Consider the following 22569-nt stretch of genomic DNA (forward strand, 5'->3'; position numbering starts at 1 on the left):
GATAGCACAGAACATGCATCCAGCCTCCTCCAGTGAGGTGATCTGTCACAGATAGCACAGAACATGCATCCAGCCTCCTCCAGTGAGGTGGTGATCTGTCACAGATAGCACAGAACATGCATCCAGCCTCCTCCAGTGAGGTGGTGATATGTCACAGATAGCACGGAACATGCATCCAGCCTCCTCCAGTGAGGTGGTGATCTGTCACAGATAGCACAGAACATGCACCCAGCTTCCTCCAGTGCAGTGGTGATCTGTCACAGATAGCACGGAACATGCATCCAGCCTCCTCCAGTGAGGTGGTGATCCATCACAGATAGCACGGAACATGCATCGAGCCTCTTCCAGTGAGGTGATCTGTCACAGATAGCACAGAACATGCATCCAGCTTCCTCCAGTGCGGTGGTGATCTGTCACAGATAGCACGGAACATGCATCCAGCCTCTTCCAGTGAGGTGATCTGTCGCAGATAGCACAGAACATGCATCCAACTTCCTCAAGTGAGAAGGTGATCTGTCACAGATAGCACAGAACATGCATCCAGCCTCCTCCAGTGAGGTGATCTGTCACAGATAGCACAGAACATGCATCCAGCCTCCTCCAGTGAGGTGGTGATCTGTCACAGATAGCACGGAACATGCATCCAGCCTCCTCCAGTGAGGTGGTGATCTGTCACAGATAGCACAGAACATGCACCCAGCTTCCTCCAGTGCAGTAGTGATCTGTCACAGATAGCACGGAACATGCATCCAGCCTCCTCCAGTGAGGTGGTGATCCATCACAGATAGCACGGAACATGCATCGAGCCTCCTCCAGTGAGGTGATCTGTCACAGATAGCACAGAACATGCATCCAGCTTCCTCCAGTGCGGTGGTGATCTGTCACAGATAGCACGGAACATGCATCCAGCCTCTTCCAGTGAGGTGATCTGTCGCAGATAGCACAGAACATGCATCCAACTTCCTCAAGTGAGAAGGTGATCTGTCACAGATAGCACAGAACATGCATCCAGCCTCCTCCAGTGAGGTGATCTGTCACAGATAGCACAGAACATGCATCCAGCCTCCTCCAGTGAGGTGGTGATCTGTCACAGATAGCACAGAACATACATCCAGCCTCCTCCAGTGAGGTGGTGATCTGTCACAGATAGCACGGAACATGCATCCAGCCTCCTCCAGTGAGGTGGTGATCTGTTACAGATAGCACGGAACATGCATCCAGCCTCCTCCAGTGAGATGGTGATCTGTCACAGATAACACGGAACATGCATCCAGCCTCCTCCAGTGAGGTGGTGATCTGTCACAGATAGCACAGAACATGCATCCAGCCTCCTCCAGTGAGGTGGTGATCTGTCACAGATAGCACGGAACATGCATCCAGCCTCCTCCAGTGAGGTGGTGATCTGTCACAGATAGCACGGAACATGCATCCAGCCTCCTCCAGTGAGATGGTGATCTGTCACAGATAACACGGAACATGCATCCAGCTTCCTCCAGTGAGGTGGTGATCTGTCACAGATAGCACGGAACATGAATCCAGCCTCCTCCAGTGAGGTGGTGATCTGTCACAGAAAGCACGGAACATGCATCCAGCTTCCTCCAGTGAGGTGGTGATCTATCACAGATAGCACAGAACATGCATCCAGCCTCCTCCAGTGAGGTGGTGATCTGTCACAGATAGCACAGAACATGCATCCAGCTTCCTCCAGTGAGGTGGTGATCTGTCACAGATAGCACGGAACATGCACCCAGCCTCTTCCAGTGAGGTGGTGATCTGTCACAGATAGCACGGAACATGCATCCAGCCTCCTCCAGTGAGGTGATTTTGTCACAGATAGCACAGAACATGCATCCAGCCTCCTCCAGTGAGGTGGCGACCTGTCACAGATAGCACAGAACATGCATCCAGCCTCCTCCAGTGAGGTGGTGATCCATCACAGATAGCACGGAACATGCATCCAGCCTCCTCCAGTGAGGTGATCTGTCACAGATAGCACAGAACATGCATCCAGCCTCCTCCAGTGAGGTGATCTGTCACAGATAGCACAGAACATGCATCCAGCTTCCTCCAGTGAGGTGGTGATCTGTCACAGATAGCACGGAACATGCATCCAGCCTCCTCCAGTGAGGTGGTGATCTGTCACAGATAGCACGGAACATGCATCCAGCCTCTTCCAGTGAGGTGGTGATCTGTCACAGATAGCACGGAACATGCATCCAGCCTCCTCCAGTGAGGTGGTGATCCATCACAGATAGCACGGAACATGCATATAGCTTCCTCCAGTGAGGTGGTGATCCATCACAGATAGCACGGAACATGCATACAGCCTCCTCCAGTAAGATGGTGATCTGTCACAGATAGCACGGAACATGCATCCAGCCTCTTCCAGTGAGGTGGTGATCCGTCACAGATAGCACGGAACATGCATCCAGCCTCCTCCAGTGAGGTGATCTGTCACAGATAGCACAGAACATGCATCCAGCCTCCTCCAGTGAGGTGGGGATCCGTCACAGATAGCACGGAACATGCATCCAGCCTCCTCCAGTGAGGTGGTGATCCATCACAGATAGCACGGAACATGCATCCAGCTTCCTCCAGTGAGGTGGTCTGTCACAGATAGCACGGAACATGCATCCAGCCTTCTCCTAGTGAGATGGTGATCTGTCACAGATAGCACGGAACATGCATCCAGCCTCCTCCAGTGAGGTGGTGATCCATCACAGATAGCACGGAACATGCATCGAGCCTCCTCCAGTGAGGTGATCTGTCACAGATAGCACAGAACATGCATCCAGCTTCCTCCAGTGCGGTGGTGATCTGTCACAGATAGCACGGAACATGCATCCAGCCTCTTCCAGTGAGGTGATCTGTCGCAGATAGCACAGAACATGCATCCAACTTCCTCAAGTGAGAAGGTGATCTGTCACAGATAGCACAGAACATGCATCCAGCCTCCTCCAGTGAGGTGATCTGTCACAGATAGCACAGAACATGCATCCAGCCTCCTCCAGTGAGGTGGTGATCTGTCACAGATAGCACAGAACATGCATCCAGCCTCCTCCAGTGAGGTGGTGATCTGTCACAGATAGCACGGAACATGCATCCAGCCTCCTCCAGTGAGGTGGTGATCTGTCACAGAAAGCACAGAACATGCATCCAGCTTCCTCCAGTGCAGTGGTGATCTGTCACAGATAGCACGGAACATGCATCCAGCCTCCTCCAGTGAGGTGGTGATCCATCACAGATAGCACGGAACATGCATCGAGCCTCCTCCAGTGAGGTGATCTGTCACAGATAGCACAGAACATGCATCCAGCTTCCTCCAGTGCGGTGGTGATCTGTCACAGATAGCACGGAACATGCATCCAGCCTCTTCCAGTGAGGTGATCTGTCGCAGATAGCACAGAACATGCATCCAACTTCCTCAAGTGAGAAGGTGATCTGTCACAGATAGCACAGAACATGCATCCAGCCTCCTCCAGTGAGGTGATCTGTCACAGATAGCACAGAACATGCATCCAGCCTCCTCCAGTGAGGTGGTGATCTGTCACAGATAGCACAGAACATGCATCCAGCCTCCTCCAGTGAGGTGGTGATCTGTCACAGATAGCACGGAACATGCATCCAGCCTCCTCCAGTGAGGTGGTGATCTGTCACAGATAGCACGGAACATGCATCCAGCCTCCTCCAGTGAGATGGTGATCTGTCACAGATAGCACGGAACATGCATCCAGCCTCCTCCAGTGAGATGGTGATCTGTCACAGATAACACGGAACATGCATCCAGCTTCCTCCAGTGAGGTGGTGATCTGTCACAGATAGCACGGAACATGAATCCAGCCTCCTCCAGTGAGGTGGTGATCTGTCACAGAAAGCACGGAACATGCATCCAGCTTCCTCCAGTGAGGTGGTGATCCATCACAGATAGCACAGAACATGCATCCAGCCTCCTCCAGTGAGGTGATCTGTCACAGATAGCACAGAACATGCATCCAGCTTCCTCCAGTGAGGTGGTGATCTGTCACAGATAGCACGGAACATGCACCCAGCCTCTTCCAGTGAGGTGGTGATCTGTCACAGATAGCACGGAACATGCATCCAGCCTCCTCCAGTGAGGTGATTTTGTCACAGATAGCACAGAACATGCATCCAGCCTCCTCCAGTGAGGTGGCGATCTGTCACAGATAGCACAGAACATGCATCCAGCCTCCTCCAGTGAGGTGGTGATCCATCACAGATAGCACGGAACATGCATCCAGCCTCCTCCAGTGAGGTGATCTGTCACAGATAGCACGGAACATGCATCCAGCCTCCTCCAGTGAGGTGATCTGTCACAGATAGCACAGAACATGCATCCAGCCTCCTCCAGTGAGGTGATCTGTCACAGATAGCACAGAACATGCATCCAGCTTCCTCCAGTGAGGTGGTGATCTGTCACAGATAGCACGGAACATGCATCCAGCCTCCTCCAGTGAGGTGGTCTGTCACAGATATCACAGAACATGCATCCAGCTTCCTCCAGTGAGGTGGTGATCCATCACAGATAGCACGGAACATGCATCGAGCCTCCTCCAGTGAGGTGATCTGTCACAGATAGCACAGAACATGCATCCAGCTTCCTCCAGTGCGGTGGTGATCTGTCACAGATAGCACGGAACATGCATCCAGCCTCTTCCAGTGAGGTGATCTGTCGCAGATAGCACAGAACATGCATCCAACTTCCTCAAGTGAGAAGGTGATCTGTCACAGATAGCACAGAACATGCATCCAGCCTCCTCCAGTGAGGTGATCTGTCACAGATAGCACAGAACATGCATCCAGCCTCCTCCAGTGAGGTGGTGATCTGTCACAGATAGCACAGAACATGCATCCAGCCTCCTCCAGTGAGGTGGTGATCTGTCACAGATAGCACGGAACATGCATCCAGCCTCTTCCAGTGAGGTGATCTGTCGCAGATAGCACAGAACATGCATCCAACTTCCTCAAGTGAGAAGGTGATCTGTCACAGATAGCACAGAACATGCATCGAGCCTCCTCCAGTGAGGTGATCTGTCACAGATAGCACAGAACATGCATCCAGCTTCCTCCAGTGCGGTGGTGATCTGTCACAGATAGCACGGAACATGCATCCAGCCTCTTCCAGTGAGGTGATCTGTCGCAGATAGCACAGAACATGCATCCAACTTCCTCAAGTGAGAAGGTGATCTGTCACAGATAGCACGGAACATGCATCGAGCCTCCTCCAGTGAGGTGATCTGTCACAGATAGCACAGAACATGCATCCAGCTTCCTCCAGTGCGGTGGTGATCTGTCACAGATAGCACGGAACATGCATCCAGCCTCTTCCAGTGAGGTGATCTGTCGCAGATAGCACAGAACATGCATCCAACTTCCTCAAGTGAGAAGGTGATCTGTCACAGATAGCACAGAACATGCATCCAGCCTCCTCCAGTGAGGTGGTGATCTGTCACAGATAGCACAGAACATGCATCCAGCCTCCTCCAGTGAGGTGGTGATCTGTCACAGATAGCACGGAACATGCATCCAGCCTCCTCCAGTGAGGTGGTGATCTGTCACAGATAGCACGGAACATGCATCCAGCCTCCTCCAGTGAGATGGTGATCTGTCACAGATAACACGGAACATGCATCCAGCCTCCTCCAGTGAGGTGGTGATCTGTCACAGATAGCACAGAACATGCATCCAGCCTCCTCCAGTGAGGTGGTGATCTGTCACAGATAGCACGGAACATGCATCCAGCCTCCTCCAGTGAGGTGGTGATCTGTCACAGATAGCACGGAACATGCATCCAGCCTCCTCCAGTGAGATGTGAATCTGTCACAGATAACACGGAACATGCATCCAGCTTCCTCCAGTGAGGTGGTGATCTGTCACAGATAGCACGGAACATGAATCCAGCCTCCTCCAGTGAGGTGGTGATCTGTCACAGAAAGCACGGAACATGCATCCAGCTTCCTCCAGTGAGGTGGTGATCTATCACAGATAGCACAGAACATGCATCCAGCCTCCTCCAGTGAGGTGGTGATCTGTCACAGATAGCACAGAACATGCATCCAGCTTCCTCCAGTGAGGTGGTGATCTGTCACAGATAGCACGGAACATGCACCCAGCCTCTTCCAGTGAGGTGGTGATCTGTCACAGATAGCACGGAACATGCATCCAGCCTCCTCCTGTGAGGTGATTTTGTCACAGATAGCACAGAACATGCATCCAGCCTCCTCCAGTGAGGTGGCGACCTGTCACAGATAGCACAGAACATGCATCCAGCCTCCTCCAGTGAGGTGGTGATCCATCACAGATAGCACGGAACATGCATCCAGCCTCCTCCAGTGAAGTGATCTGTCACAGATAGCACAGAACATGCATCCAGCCTCCTCCAGTGAGGTGATCTGTCACAGATAGCACAGAACATGCATCCAGCTTCCTCCAGTGAGGTGGTGATCTGTCACAGATAGCACGGAACATGCATCCAGCCTCCTCCAGTGAGGTGGTGATCTGTCACAGATAGCACGGAACATGCATCCAGCCTCTTCCAGTGAGGTGGTGATCTGTCACAGATAGCACGGAACATGCATCCAGCCTCCTCCAGTGAGGTGGTGATCCATCACAGATAGCACGGAACATGCATACAGCTTCCTCCAGTGAGGTGGTGATCCGTCACAGATAGCACGGAACATGCATACAGCCTCCTCCAGTAAGATGGTGATCTGTCACAGATAGCACGGAACATGCATCCAGCCTCTTCCAGTGAGGTGGTGATCCGTCACAGATAGCACGGAACATGCATCCAGCCTCCTCCAGTGAGGTGATCTGTCACAGATAGCACAGAACATGCATCCAGCCTCCTCCAGTGAGGTGGGGATCCGTCACAGATAGCACGGAACATGCATCCAGCCTCCTCCAGTGAGGTGATCTGTCACAGATAGCACAGAACATGCATCCAGCTTCCTCCAGTGAGGTGGTCTGTCACAGATAGCACGGAACATGCATCCAGCCTTCTCCTAGTGAGATGGTGATCTGTCACAGATAGCACGGAACATGCATCCAGCCTCCTCCAGTGAGGTGGTGATCCATCACAGATAGCACGGAACATGCATCGAGCCTCCTCCAGTGAGGTGATCTGTCACAGATAGCACAGAACATGCATCCAGCTTCCTCCAGTGCGGTGGTGATCTGTCACAGATAGCACGGAACATGCATCCAGCCTCTTCCAGTGAGGTGATCTGTCGCAGATAGCACAGAACATGCATCCAACTTCCTCAAGTGAGAAGGTGATCTGTCACAGATAGCACAGAACATGCATCCAGCCTCCTCCAGTGAGGTGATCTGTCACAGATAGCACAGAACATGCATCCAGCCTCCTCCAGTGAGGTGGTGATCTGTCACAGATAGCACAGAACATGCATCCAGCCTCCTCCAGTGAGGTGGTGATCTGTCACAGATAGCACGGAACATGCATCCAGCCTCCTCCAGTGAGGTGGTGATCTGTCACAGAAAGCACAGAACATGCATCCAGCTTCCTCCAGTGCAGTGGTGATCTGTCACAGATAGCACGGAACATGCATCCAGCCTCCTCCAGTGAGGTGGTGATCCATCACAGATAGCACGGAACATGCATCCAGCCTCCTCCAGTGAGGTGATCTGTCACAGATAGCACAGAACATGCATCCAGCTTCCTCCAGTGCGGTGGTGATCTGTCACAGATAGCACGGAACATGCATCCAGCCTCTTCCAGTGAGGTGATCTGTCGCAGATAGCACAGAACATGCATCCAACTTCCTCAAGTGAGAAGGTGATCTGTCACAGATAGCACAGAACATGCATCCAGCCTCCTCCAGTGAGGTGATCTGTCACAGATAGCACAGAACATGCATCCAGCCTCCTCCAGTGAGGTGGTGATCTGTCACAGATAGCACAGAACATGCATCCAGCCTCCTCCAGTGAGGTGGTGATCTGTCACAGATAGCACGGAACATGCATCCAGCCTCCTCCAGTGAGGTGGTGATCTGTCACAGATAGCACGGAACATGCATCCAGCCTCCTCCAGTGAGATGGTGATCTGTCACAGATAGCACGGAACATGCATCCAGCCTCCTCCAGTGAGATTGTGATCTGTCACAGATAACACGGAACATGCATCCAGCTTCCTCCAGTGAGGTGGTGATCTGTCACAGATAGCACGGAACATGAATCCAGCCTCCTCCAGTGAGGTGGTGATCTGTCACAGAAAGCACGGAACATGCATCCAGCTTCCTCCAGTGAGGTGGTGATCCATCACAGATAGCACAGAACATGCATCCAGCCTCCTCCAGTGAGGTGATCTGTCACAGATAGCACAGAACATGCATCCAGCTTCCTCCAGTGAGGTGGTGATCTGTCACAGATAGCACGGAACATGCACCCAGCCTCTTCCAGTGAGGTGGTGATCTGTCACAGATAGCACGGAACATGCATCCAGCCTCCTCCAGTGAGGTGATTTTGTCACAGATAGCACAGAACATGCATCCAGCCTCCTCCAGTGAGGTGGCGATCTGTCACAGATAGCACAGAACATGCATCCAGCCTCCTCCAGTGAGGTGGTGATCCATCACAGATAGCACGGAACATGCATCCAGCCTCCTCCAGTGAGGTGATCTGTCACAGATAGCACGGAACATGCATCCAGCCTCCTCCAGTGAGGTGATCTGTCACAGATAGCACAGAACATGCATCCAGCCTCCTCCAGTGAGGTGATCTGTCACAGATAGCACAGAACATGCATCCAGCTTCCTCCAGTGAGGTGGTGATCTGTCACAGATAGCACGGAACATGCATCCAGCCTCCTCCAGTGAGGTGGTCTGTCACAGATATCACAGAACATGCATCCAGCTTCCTCCAGTGAGGTGGTGATCCATCACAGATAGCACGGAACATGCATCGAGCCTCCTCCAGTGAGGTGATCTGTCACAGATAGCACAGAACATGCATCCAGCTTCCTCCAGTGCGGTGGTGATCTGTCACAGATAGCACGGAACATGCATCCAGCCTCTTCCAGTGAGGTGATCTGTCGCAGATAGCACAGAACATGCATCCAACTTCCTCAAGTGAGAAGGTGATCTGTCACAGATAGCACAGAACATGCATCCAGCCTCCTCCAGTGAGGTGATCTGTCACAGATAGCACAGAACATGCATCCAGCCTCCTCCAGTGAGGTGGTGATCTGTCACAGATAGCACAGAACATGCATCCAGCCTCCTCCAGTGAGGTGGTGATCTGTCACAGATAGCACGGAACATGCATCCAGCCTCCTCCAGTGAGGTGGTGATCTGTCACAGATAGCACAGAACATGCATCCAGCTTCCTCCAGTGCAGTGGTGATCTGTCACAGATAGCACGGAACATGCATCCAGCCTCCTCCAGTGAGGTGGTGATCCATCACAGATAGCACGGAACATGCATCGAGCCTCCTCCAGTGAGGTGATCTGTCACAGATAGCACAGAACATGCATCCAGCTTCCTCCAGTGCGGTGGTGATCTGTCACAGATAGCACGGAACATGCATCCAGCCTCTTCCAGTGAGGTGATCTGTCGCAGATAGCACAGAACATGCATCCAACTTCCTCAAGTGAGAAGGTGATCTGTCACAGATAGCACAGAACATGCATCCAGCCTCCTCCAGTGAGGTGATCTGTCACAGATAGCACAGAACATGCATCCAGCCTCCTCCAGTGAGGTGGTGATCTGTCACAGATAGCACAGAACATGCATCCAGCCTCCTCCAGTGAGGTGGTGATCTGTCACAGATAGCACGGAACATGCATCCAGCCTCCTCCAGTGAGGTGGTGATCTGTCACAGATAGCACGGAACATGCATCCAGCCTCCTCCAGTGAGATGGTGATCTGTCACAGATAACACGGAACATGCATCCAGCTTCCTCCAGTGAGGTGGTGATCTGTCACAGATAGCACGGAACATGAATCCAGCCTCCTCCAGTGAGGTGGTGATCTGTCACAGAAAGCACGGAACATGCATCCAGCTTCCTCCAGTGAGGTGGTGATCCATCACAGATAGCACAGAACATGCATCCAGCCTCCTCCAGTGAGGTGATCTGTCACAGATAGCACAGAACATGCATCCAGCTTCCTCCAGTGAGGTGGTGATCTGTCACAGATAGCACGGAACATGCACCCAGCCTCTTCCAGTGAGGTGGTGATCTGTCACAGATAGCACGGAACATGCATCCAGCCTCCTCCAGTGAGGTGATTTTGTCACAGATAGCACAGAACATGCATCCAGCCTCCTCCAGTGAGGTGGCGATCTGTCACAGATAGCACAGAACATGCATCCAGCCTCCTCCAGTGAGGTGGTGATCCATCACAGATAGCACGGAACATGCATCCAGCCTCCTCCAGTGAGGTGATCTGTCACAGATAGCACGGAACATGCATCCAGCCTCCTCCAGTGAGGTGATCTGTCACAGATAGCACAGAACATGCATCCAGCCTCCTCCAGTGAGGTGATCTGTCACAGATAGCACAGAACATGCATCCAGCTTCCTCCAGTGAGGGGGTGATCTGTCACAGATAGCACGGAACATGCATCCAGCCTCCTCCAGTGAGGTGGTCTGTCACAGATATCACAGAACATGCATCCAGCTTCCTCCAGTGAGGTGGTGATCTGTCACAGATAGCACGGAACATGCATCCAGCCTCCTCCAGTGAGGTGGTGATCTGTCACAGATAGCACGGAACATGCATCCAGCCTCCTCCAGTGAGATGGTGATCTGTCACAGATAGCACAGAACATGCATCCAGCCTCCTCCAGTGAGGTGGTGATCCATCACAGATAGCACGGAACATGCATCCAGCCTCCTCCAGTGAGGTGATCTGTCACAGATAGCACAGAACATGCACCCAGCTTCCTCCAGTGCGATGGTGATCTGTCACAGATAGCACAGAACATGCATCCAGCTTCCTCCAGTGAGGTGGTCTGTCACAGATAGCACGGAACATGCATCCAGCCTCCTCCAGTGAGGTGGTGATCCATCACAGATAGCACGGAACTTGCATCCAGCCTCCTCCAGTGAGGTGGTGATCTGTCACAGATAGCACAGAACATGCACCCAGCTTCCTCCAGTGCGGTGGTGATCTGTCACAGATAGCACAGAACATGCATCCAGCCTCCTCCAGTGAGGTGATCTGTCACAGATAGCACAGAACATGCATCCAGCTTCCTCCAGTGAGATTGTGATCTGTCACAGATAGCACAGAACATGCATCCAGCTTCCTCCAGTGAGGTGGCGATCTGTCACAGATAGCACGAAACATGCATCCAGCCTCCTCCAGTGAGGTGGTGATCTGTCACAGATAGCACGGAACATGCATCCAGCCTCCTCCAGTAAGATGGTGATCTGTCACAGATAGCACGGAACATGCATCCAGCCTCCTCCAGTGAGGTGGTGATCCGTCACAGATAGCACGGAACATGCATCCAGCCTCCTCCAGTGAGGTGATCTGTCACAGATAGCACAGAACATGCATCTAGCTTCTTCCAGTGAGGTGGTGATCTGTCACAGATAGCACGGAACATGCATCCAGCCTCCTCCAGTGAGGTGATCTGTCACAGATAGCACAGAACATGCATCCAGCCTCCTCCCGTGAGGTGGGGATCCGTCACAGATAGCACGGAACATGCATCCAGCCTCCTCCAGTGAGGTGGTCTGTCACAGATAGCACAGAACATGCATCCAGCTTCCTCCAGTGAGGTGGTCTGTCACAGATAGCACGGAACATGCATCCAGCCTTCTCCTAGTGAGATGGTGATCTGTCACAGATAGCACGGAACATGCATCCAGCCTCCTCCAGTGAGGTGGTGATCCATCACAGATAGCACGGAACATGCATCGAGCCTCCTCCAGTGAGGTGATCTGTCACAGATAGCACAGAACATGCATCCAGCTTCCTCCAGTGCGGTGGTGATCTGTCACAGATAGCACGGAACATGCATTCAGCCTCCTCCAGTGAGGTGATCTGTCGCAGATAGCACGGAACATGCATCCAACTTCCTCAAGTGAGAAGGTGATCTGTCACAGATAGCACAGAACATGCATCCAGCCTCCTCCAGTGAGGTGATCTGTCACAGATAGCACAGAACTTGCATCCAGCCTCCTCCAGTGAGGTGGTGATCTGTCACAGATAGCACAGAACATGCATCAAGCCTCCTCCAGTGAGGTGGTGATCTGTCACAGATAGCACGGAACATGCATCCAGCCTCCTCCAGTGAGGTGGTGATCTGTCACAGATAGCACGGAACATGCATCCAGCCTCCTCCAGTGAGATGGTGATCTGTCACAGATAACAGGGAACATGCATCCAGCTTCCTCCAGTGAGGTGGTGATCCGTCACAGATAGCACGGAACATGAATCCAGCCTCCTCCAGTGAGGTGGTGATCTGTCACAGATAGCACAGAACATGCATCCAGCTTCCTCCAGTGAGGTGGTGATCTGTCACAGATAGCACGGAACATGCACCCAGCCTCTTCCAGTGAGGTGGTGATCTGTCACAGATAGCACGGAACATGCATCCAGCCTCCTCCAGTGAGGTGATTTTGTCACAGATAGCACAGAACATGCATCCAGCCTCCTCCAGTGAGGTGGCGATCTGTCACAGATAGAACAGAACATGCATCCAGCCTCCTCCAGTGAGGTGGTGATCCATCACAGATAGCACGGAACATGCATCCAGCCTCCTCCAGTGAGGTGATCTGTCACAGATAGCACAGAACATGCATCCAGCCTCCTCCAGTGAGGTGATCTGTCACAGATAGCACAGAACATGCATCCAGCTTCCTCCAGTGAGGTGGTGATCTGTCACAGATAGCACGGAACATGCATCCAGCCTCCTCCAGTGAGGTGGTGATCTGTCACAGATAGCACGGAACATGCATCCAGCCTCTTCCAGTGAGGTGGTGATCTGTCACAGATAGCACGGAACATGCATCCAGCCTCCTCCAGTGAGGTGGTGATCCATCACAGATAGCACGGAACATGCATACAGCTTCCTCCAGTGAGGTGGTGATCCGTCACAGATAGCACGGAACATGCATACAGCCTCCTCCAGTAAGATGGTGATCTGTCACAGATAGCACGGAACATGCATCCAGCCTCTTCCAGTGAGGTTGTGATCCGTCACAGATAGCACGGAACATGCATCCAGCCTCCTCCAGTGAGGTGATCTGTCACAGATAGCACAGAACATGCATCCAGCCTCCTCCAGTGAGGTGGGGATCCGTCACAGATAGCACGGAACATGCATCCAGCCTCCTCCAGTGAGGTGGTCTGTCACAGATAGCACAGAACATGCATCCAGCTTCCTCCAGTGAGGTGGTCTGTCACAGATAGCACGGAACATGCATCCAGCCTTCTCCTAGTGAGATGGTGATCTGTCACAGATAGCACGGAACATGCATCCAGCCTCCTCCAGTGAGGTGGTGATCCATCACAGATAGCACGGAACATGCATCGAGCCTCCTCCAGTGAGGTGATCTGTCACAGATAGCACAGAACATGCATCCAGCTTCCTCCAGTGAGGTGGTCTGTCACAGATAGCACGGAACATGCATCCAGCCTTCTCCTAGTGAGATGGTGATCTGTCACAGATAGCACGGAACATGCATCCAGCCTCCTCCAGTGAGGTGGTGATCCATCACAGATAGCACGGAACATGCATCCAGCCTCTTCCAGTGAGGTTGTGATCCGTCACAGATAGCACGGAACATGCATCCAGCCTCCTCCAGTGAGGTGATCTGTCACAGATAGCACAGAACATGCATCCAGCCTCCTCCAGTGAGGTGGGGATCCGTCACAGATAGCACGGAACATGCATCCAGCCTCCTCCAGTGAGGTGGTCTGTCACAGATAGCACAGAACATGCATCCAGCTTCCTCCAGTGAGGTGGTCTGTCACAGATAGCACGGAACATGCATCCAGCCTTCTCCTAGTGAGATGGTGATCTGTCACAGATAGCACGGAACATGCATCCAGCCTCCTCCAGTGAGGTGGTGATCCATCACAGATAGCACGGAACATGCATCGAGCCTCCTCCAGTGAGGTGATCTGTCACAGATAGCACAGAACATGCATCCAGCTTCCTCCAGTGCGGTGGTGATCTGTCACAGATAGCACGGAACATGCATCCAGCCTCTTCCAGTGAGGTGATCTGTCGCAGATAGCACAGAACATGCATCCAACTTCCTCAAGTGAGAAGGTGATCTGTCACAGATAGCACAGAACATGCATCCAGCCTCCTCCAGTGAGGTGATCTGTCACAGATAGCACAGAACATGCATCCAGCCTCCTCCAGTGAGGTGGTGATCTGTCACAGATAGCACAGAACATGCATCCAGCCTCCTCCAGTGAGGTGGTGATCTGTCACAGATAGCACGGAACATGCATCCAGCCTCCTCCAGTGAGGTGGTGATCTGTCACAGATAGCACAGAACATGCATCCAGCTTCCTCCAGTGCAGTGGTGATCTGTCACAGATAGCACGGAACATGCATCCAGCCTCCTCCAGTGAGGTGGTGATCCATCACAGATAGCACGGAACATGCATCGAGCCTCCTCCAGTGAGGTGATCTGTCACAGATAGCACAGAACATGCATCCAGCTTCCTCCAGTGCGGTGGTGATCTGTCACAGATAGCACGGAACATGCATCCAGCCTCTTCCAGTGAGGTGATCTGTCGCAGATAGCACAGAACATGCATCCAACTTCCTCAAGTGAGAAGGTGATCTGTCACAGATAGCACAGAACATGCATCCAGCCTCCTCCAGTGAGGTGATCTGTCACAGATAGCACAGAACATGCATCCAGCCTCCTCCAGTGAGGTGGTGATCTGTCACAGATAGCACAGAACATGCATCCAGCCTCCTCCAGTGAGGTGGTGATCTGTCACAGATAGCACGGAACATGCATCCAGCCTCCTCCAGTGAGGTGGTGATCTGTCACAGATAGCACGGAACATGCATCCAGCCTCCTCCAGTGAGATGGTGATCTGTCACAGATAACACGGAACATGCATCCAGCTTCCTCCAGTGAGGTGGTGATCTGTCACAGATAGCACGGAACATGAATCCAGCCTCCTCCAGTGAGGTGGTGATCTGTCACAGAAAGCACGGAACATGCATCCAGCTTCCTCCAGTGAGGTGGTGATCCATCACAGATAGCACAGAACATGCATCCAGCCTCCTCCAGTGAGGTGATCTGTCACAGATAGCACAGAACATGCATCCAGCTTTCTCCAGTGAGGTGGTGATCTGTCACAGATAGCACGGAACATGCACCCAGCCTCTTCCAGTGAGGTGGTGATCTGTCACAGATAGCACGGAACATGCATCCAGCCTCCTCCAGTGAGGTGATTTTGTCACAGATAGTACAGAACATGCATCCAGCCTCCTCCAGTGAGGTGGCGATCTGTCACAGATAGCACAGAACATGCATCCAGCCTCCTCCAGTGAGGTGGTGATCCATCACAGATAGCACGGAACATGCATCCAGCCTCCTCCAGTGAGGTGATCTGTCACAGATAGCACGGAACATGCATCCAGCCTCCTCCAGTGAGGTGATCTGTCACAGATAGCACAGAACATGCATCCAGCCTCCTCCAGTGAGGTGATCTGTCACAGATAGCACAGAACATGCATCCAGCTTCCTCCAGTGAGGTGGTGATCTGTCACAGATAGCACGGAACATGCATCCAGCCTCCTCCAGTGAGGTGGTCTGTCACAGATATCACAGAACATGCATCCAGCTTCCTCCAGTGAGGTGGTGATCTGTCACAGAGAGCACGGAACATGCATCCAGCCTCCTCCAGTGAGGTGGTGATCTGTCACAGATAGCACGGAACATGCATCCAGCCTCCTCCAGTGAGATGGTGATCTGTCACAGATAGCACAGAACATGCATCCAGCCTCCTCCAGTGAGGTGGTGATCCATCACAGATTGCACGGAACATGCATCCAGCCTCCTCCAGTGAGGTGATCTGTCACAGATAGCACAGAACATGCACCCAGCTTCCTCCAGTGCGATGGTGATCTGTCACAGATAGCACAGAACATGCATCCAGCTTCCTCCAGTGAGGTGGTCTGTCACAGACAGCACGGAACATGCATCCAGCCTCCTCCAGTGAGGTGGTGATCCATCACAGATAGCACGGAACTTGCATCCAGCCTCCTCCAGTGAGGTGGTGATCTGTCACAGATAGCACAGAACATGCACCCAGCTTCCTCCAGTGCGGTGGTGATCTGTCACAGATAGCACAGAACATGCATCCAGCCTCCTCCAGTGAGTTGATCTGTCACAGATAGCACAGAACATGCATCCAGCTTCCTCCAGTGAGATTGTGATCTGTCACAGATAGCACAGAACATGCATCCAGCTTCCTCCAGTGAGGTGGTGATCTGTCACAGATAGCACGAAACATGCATCCAGCCTCCTCCAGTGAGGTGGTGATCTGTCACAGATAGCACGGAACATGCATCCAGCCTCCTCCAGTAAGATGGTGATCTGTCACAGATAGCACGGAACATGCATCCAGCCTCCTCCAGTGAGGTGGTGATCCGTCACAGATAGCACGGAACATGCATCCAGCCTCCTCCAGTGAGGTGATCTGTCACAGATAGCACAGAACATGCATCTAGCTTCTTCCAGTGAGGTGGTGATCTGTCACAGATAGCACGGAACATGCATCCAGCCTCCTCCAGTGAGGTGATCTGTCACAGATAGCACAGAACATGCATCCAGCCTCCTCCAGTGAGGTGGGGATCCGTCACAGATAGCACGGAACATGCATCCAGCCTCCTCCAGTGAGGTGGTCTGTCACAGATAGCACAGAACATGCATCCAGCTTCCTCCAGTGAGGTGGTCTGTCACAGATAGCACGGAACATGCATCCAGCCTTCTCCTAGTGAGATGGTGATCTGTCACAGATAGCACGGAACATGCATCCAGCCTCCTCCAGTGAGGTGGTGATCCATCACAGATAGCACGGAACATGCATCGAGCCTCCTCCAGTGAGGTGATCTGTCACAGATAGCACAGAACATGCATCCAGCTTCCTCCAGTGCGGTGGTGATCTGTCACAGATAGCACGGAACATGCATCCAGCCTCCTCCAGTGAGGTGATCTGTCGCAGATAGCACAGAACATGCATCCGACTTCCTCAAGTGAGAAGGTGATCTGTCACAGATAGCACAGAACATGCATCCAGCCTCCTCCAGTGAGGTGATCTGTCACAGATAGCACAGAACATGCATCCAGCCTCCTCCAGTGAGGTGGTGATCTGTCACAGATAGCACGGAACATGCATCCAGCCTCTTCCAGTGAGGTGGTGATCTGTCACAGATAGCACGGAACATGCATCCAGCCTCCTCCAGTGAGGTGGTGATCCATCACAGATAGCACGGAACATGCATACAGCTTCCTCCAGTGAGGTGGTGATCCGTCACAGATAGCACGGAACATGCATACAGCCTCCTCCAGTAAGATGGTGATCTGTCACAGATAGCACGGAACATGCATCCAGCCTCTTCCAGTGAGGTGGTGATCCGTCACAGATAGCACGGAACATGCATCCAGCCTCCTCCAGTGAGGTGATCTGTCACAGATAGCACAGAACATGCATCCAGCCTCCTCCAGTGAGGTGGGGATCCGTCACAGATAGCACGGAACATGCATCCAGCCTCCTCCAGTGAGGTGGTCTGTCACAGATAGCACAGAACATGCATCCAGCTTCCTCCAGTGAGGTGGTCTGTCACAGATAGCACGGAACATGCATCCAGCCTTCTCCTAGTGAGATGGTGATCTGTCACAGATAGCACGGAACATGCATCCAGCCTCCTCCAGTGAGGTGGTGATCCATCACAGATAGCACGGAACATGCATCGAGCCTCCTCCAGTGAGGTGATCTGTCACAGATAGCACAGAACATGCATCCAACTTCCTCAAGTGAGAAGGTGATCTGTCACAGATAGCACAGAACATGCATCCAGCCTCCTCCAGTGAGGTGATCTGTCACAGATAGCACAGAACATGCATCCAGCCTCCTCCAGTGAGGTGGTGATCTGTCACAGATAGCACAGAACATGCATCCAGCCTCCTCCAGTGAGGTGGTGATCTGTCACAGATAGCACGGAACATGCATCCAGCCTCCTCCAGTGAGGTGGTGATCTGTCACAGATAGCACAGAACATGCATCCAGCTTCCTCCAGTGCAGTGGTGATCTGTCACAGATAGCACGGAACATGCATCCAGCCTCCTCCAGTGAGGTGGTGATCCATCACAGATAGCACGGAACATGCATCGAGCCTCCTCCAGTGAGGTGATCTGTCACAGATAGCACAGAACATGCATCCAGCTTCCTCCAGTGCGGTGGTGATCTGTCACAGATAGCACGGAACATGCATCCAGCCTCTTCCAGTGAGGTGATCTGTCGCAGATAGCACAGAACATGCATCCAACTTCCTCAAGTGAGAAGGTGATCTGTCACAGATAGCACAGAACATGCATCCAGCCTCCTCCAGTGAGGTGATCTGTCACAGATAGCACAGAACATGCATCCAGCCTCCTCCAGTGAGGTGGTGATCTGTCACAGATAGCACAGAACATGCATCCAGCCTCCTCCAGTGAGGTGGTGATCTGTCACAGATAGCACGGAACATGCATCCAGCCTCCTCCAGTGAGGTGGTGATCTGTCACAGATAGCACGGAACATGCATCCAGCCTCCTCCAGTGAGATGGTGATCTGTCACAGATAACACGGAACATGCATCCAGCTTCCTCCAGTGAGGTGGTGATCTGTCACAGATAGCACGGAACATAAATCCAGCCTCCTCCAGTGAGGTGGTGATCTGTCACAGAAAGCACGGAACATGCATCCAGCTTCCTCCAGTGAGGTGGTGATCCATCACAGATAGCACAGAACATGCATCCAGCCTCCTCCAGTGAGGTGATCTGTCACAGATAGCACAGAACATGCATCCAGCTTTCTCCAGTGAGGTGGTGATCTGTCACAGATAGCACGGAACATGCACCCAGCCTCTTCCAGTGAGGTGGTGATCTGTCACAGATAGCACGGAACATGCATCCAGCCTCCTCCAGTGAGGTGATTTTGTCACAGATAGCACAGAACATGCATCCAGCCTCCTCCAGTGAGGTGGCGATCTGTCACAGATAGCACAGAACATGCATCCAGCCTCCTCCAGTGAGGTGGTGATCCATCACAGATAGCACGGAACATGCATCCAGCCTCCTCCAGTGAGGTGATCTGTCACAGATAGCACGGAACATGCATCCAGCCTCCTCCAGTGAGGTGATCTGTCACAGATAGCACAGAACATGCATCCAGCCTCCTCCAGTGAGGTGATCTGTCACAGATAGCACAGAACATGCATCCAGCTTCCTCCAGTGAGGTGGTGATCTGTCACAGATAGCACGGAACATGCATCCAGCCTCCTCCAGTGAGGTGGTCTGTCACAGATATCACAGAACATGCATCCAGCTTCCTCCAGTGAGGTGGTGATCTGTCACAGATAGCACGGAACATGCATCCAGCCTCCTCCAGTGAGGTGGTGATCTGTCACAGATAGCACGGAACATGCATCCAGCCTCCTCCAGTGAGATGGTGATCTGTCACAGATAGCACAGAACATGCATCCAGCCTCCTCCAGTGAGGTGGTGATCCATCACAGATAGCACGGAACATGCATCCAGCCTCCTCCAGTGAGGTGATCTGTCACAGATAGCACAGAACATGCACCCAGCTTCCTCCAGTGCGATGGTGATCTGTCACAGATAGCACAGAACATGCATCCAGCTTCCTCCAGTGAGGTGGTCTGTCACAGACAGCACGGAACATGCATCCAGCCTCCTCCAGTGAGGTGGTGATCCATCACAGATAGCACGGAACTTGCATCCAGCCTCCTCCAGTGAGGTGGTGATCTGTCACAGATAGCACAGAACATGCACCCAGCTTCCTCCAGTGCGGTGGTGATCTGTCACAGATAGCACAGAACATGCATCCAGCCTCCTCCAGTGAGGTGATCTGTCACAGATAGCACAGAACATGCATCCAGCTTCCTCCAGTGAGATTGTGATCTGTCACAGATAGCACAGAACATGCATCCAGCTTCCTCCAGTGAGGTGGTGATCTGTCACAGATAGCACGAAACATGCATCCAGCCTCCTCCAGTGAGGTGGTGATCTGTCACAGATAGCACGGAACATGCATCCAGCCTCCTCCAGTAAGATGGTGATCTGTCACAGATAGCACGGAACATGCATCCAGCCTCCTCCAGTGAGGTGGTGATCCGTCACAGATAGCACGGAACATGCATCCAGCCTCCTCCAATGAGGTGATCTGTCACAGATAGCACAGAACATGCATCTAGCTTCTTCCAGTGAGGTGGTGATCTGTCACAGATAGCACGGAACATGCATCCAGCCTCCTCCAGTGAGGTGATCTGTCACAGATAGCACAGAACATGCATCCAGCCTCCTCCAGTGAGGTGGGGATCCGTCACAGATAGCACGGAACATGCATCCAGCCTCCTCCAGTGAGGTGGTCTGTCACAGATAGCACAGAACATGCATCCAGCATCCTCCAGTGAGGTGGTCTGTCACAGATAGCACGGAACATGCATCCAGCCTTCTCCTAGTGAGATGGTGATCTGTCACAGATAGCACGGAACATGCATCCAGCCTCCTCCAGTGAGGTGGTGATCCATCACAGATAGCACGGAACATGCATCGAGCCTCCTCCAGTGAGGTGATCTGTCACAGATAGCACAGAACATGCATCCAGCTTCCTCCAGTGCGGTGGTGATCTGTCACAGATAGCACGGAACATGCATCCAGCCTCCTCCAGTGAGGTGATCTGTCGCAGATAACACAGAACATGCATCCGACTTCCTCAAGTGAGAAGGTGATCTGTCACAGATAGCACAGAACATGCATCCAGCCTCCTCCAGTGAGGTGATCTGTCACAGATAGCACAGAACATGCATCCAGCCTCCTCCAGTGAGGTGGTGATCTGTCACAGATAGCACAGAACATGCATCAAGCCTCCTCCAGTGAGGTGGTGATCTGTCACAGATAGCACGGAACATGCATCCAGCCTCCTCCAGTGAGGTGGTGATCTGTCACAGATAGCACGGAACATGCATCCAGCCTCCTCCAGTGAGATGGTGATCTGTCACAGATAACAGGGAACATGCATCCAGCTTCCTCCAGTGAGGTGGTGATCTGTCACAGATAGCACGGAACATGAATCCAGCCTCCTCCAGTGAGGTGGTGATCTGTCACAGAAAGCACGGAACATGCATCCAGCTTCCTCCAGTGAGGTGGTGATCCATCACAGATAGCACAGAACATGCATCCAGCCTCCTCCAGTGAGGTGATCTGTCACAGATAGCACAGAACATGCATCCAGCTTCCTCCAGTGAGGTGGTGATCTGTCACAGATAGCACGGAACATGCACCCAGCCTCTTCCAGTGAGGTGGTGATCTGTCACAGATAGCACGGAACATGCATCCAGCCTCCTCCAGTGAGGTGATTCTGTCACAGATAGCACAGAACATGCATCCAGCCTCCTCCAGTGAGGTGGCGATCTGTCACAGATAGCACAGAACATGCATCCAGCCTCCTCCAGTGAGGTGGTGATCCATCACAGATAGCACGGAACATGCATCCAGCCTCCTCCAGTGAGGTGATCTGTCACAGATAGCACAGAACATGCATCCAGCCTCCTCCAGTGAGGTGATCTGTCACAGATAGCACAGAACATGCATCCAGCTTCCTCCAGTGACGTGGTGATCTGTCACAGATAGCACGGAACATGCATCCAGCCTCCTCCAGTGAGGTGGTGATCTGTCACAGATAGCACGGAACATGCATCCAGCCTCTTCCAGTGAGGTGGTGATCTGTCACAGATAGCACGGAACATGCATCCAGCCTCCTCCAGTGAGGTGGTGATCCGTCACAGATAGCACGGAACATGCATACAGCTTCCTCCAGTGAGGTGGTGATCCGTCACAGATAGCACGGAACATGCATACAGCCTCCTCCAGTAAGATGGTGATCTGTCACAGATAGCACGGAACATGCATCCAGCCTCCTCCAGTGAGGTGGGGATCCGTCACAGATAGCACGGAACATGCATCCAGCCTCCTCCAGTGAGGTGATCTGTCACAGATAGCACAGAACATGCATCCAGCTTCCTCCAGTGCGGTGGTGATCTGTCACAGATAGCACGGAACATGCATCCAGCCTCTTCCAGTGAGGTGATCTGTCGCAGATAGCACAGAACATGCATCCAACTTCCTCAAGTGAGAAGGTGATCTGTCACAGATAGCACAGAACATGCATCCAGCCTCCTCCAGTGAGGTGATCTGTCACAGATAGCACAGAACATGCATCCAGCCTCCTCCAGTGAGGTGGTGATCTGTCACAGACAGCACAGAACATGCATCCAGCCTCCTCCAGTGAGGTGGTGATCTGTCACAGATAGCACGG

Source organism: Ascaphus truei, chromosome 8 (genome assembly GCF_040206685.1).
Source record: "Ascaphus truei isolate aAscTru1 chromosome 8, aAscTru1.hap1, whole genome shotgun sequence".
Taxonomy (NCBI): Eukaryota; Metazoa; Chordata; class Amphibia; order Anura; family Ascaphidae; genus Ascaphus; species Ascaphus truei.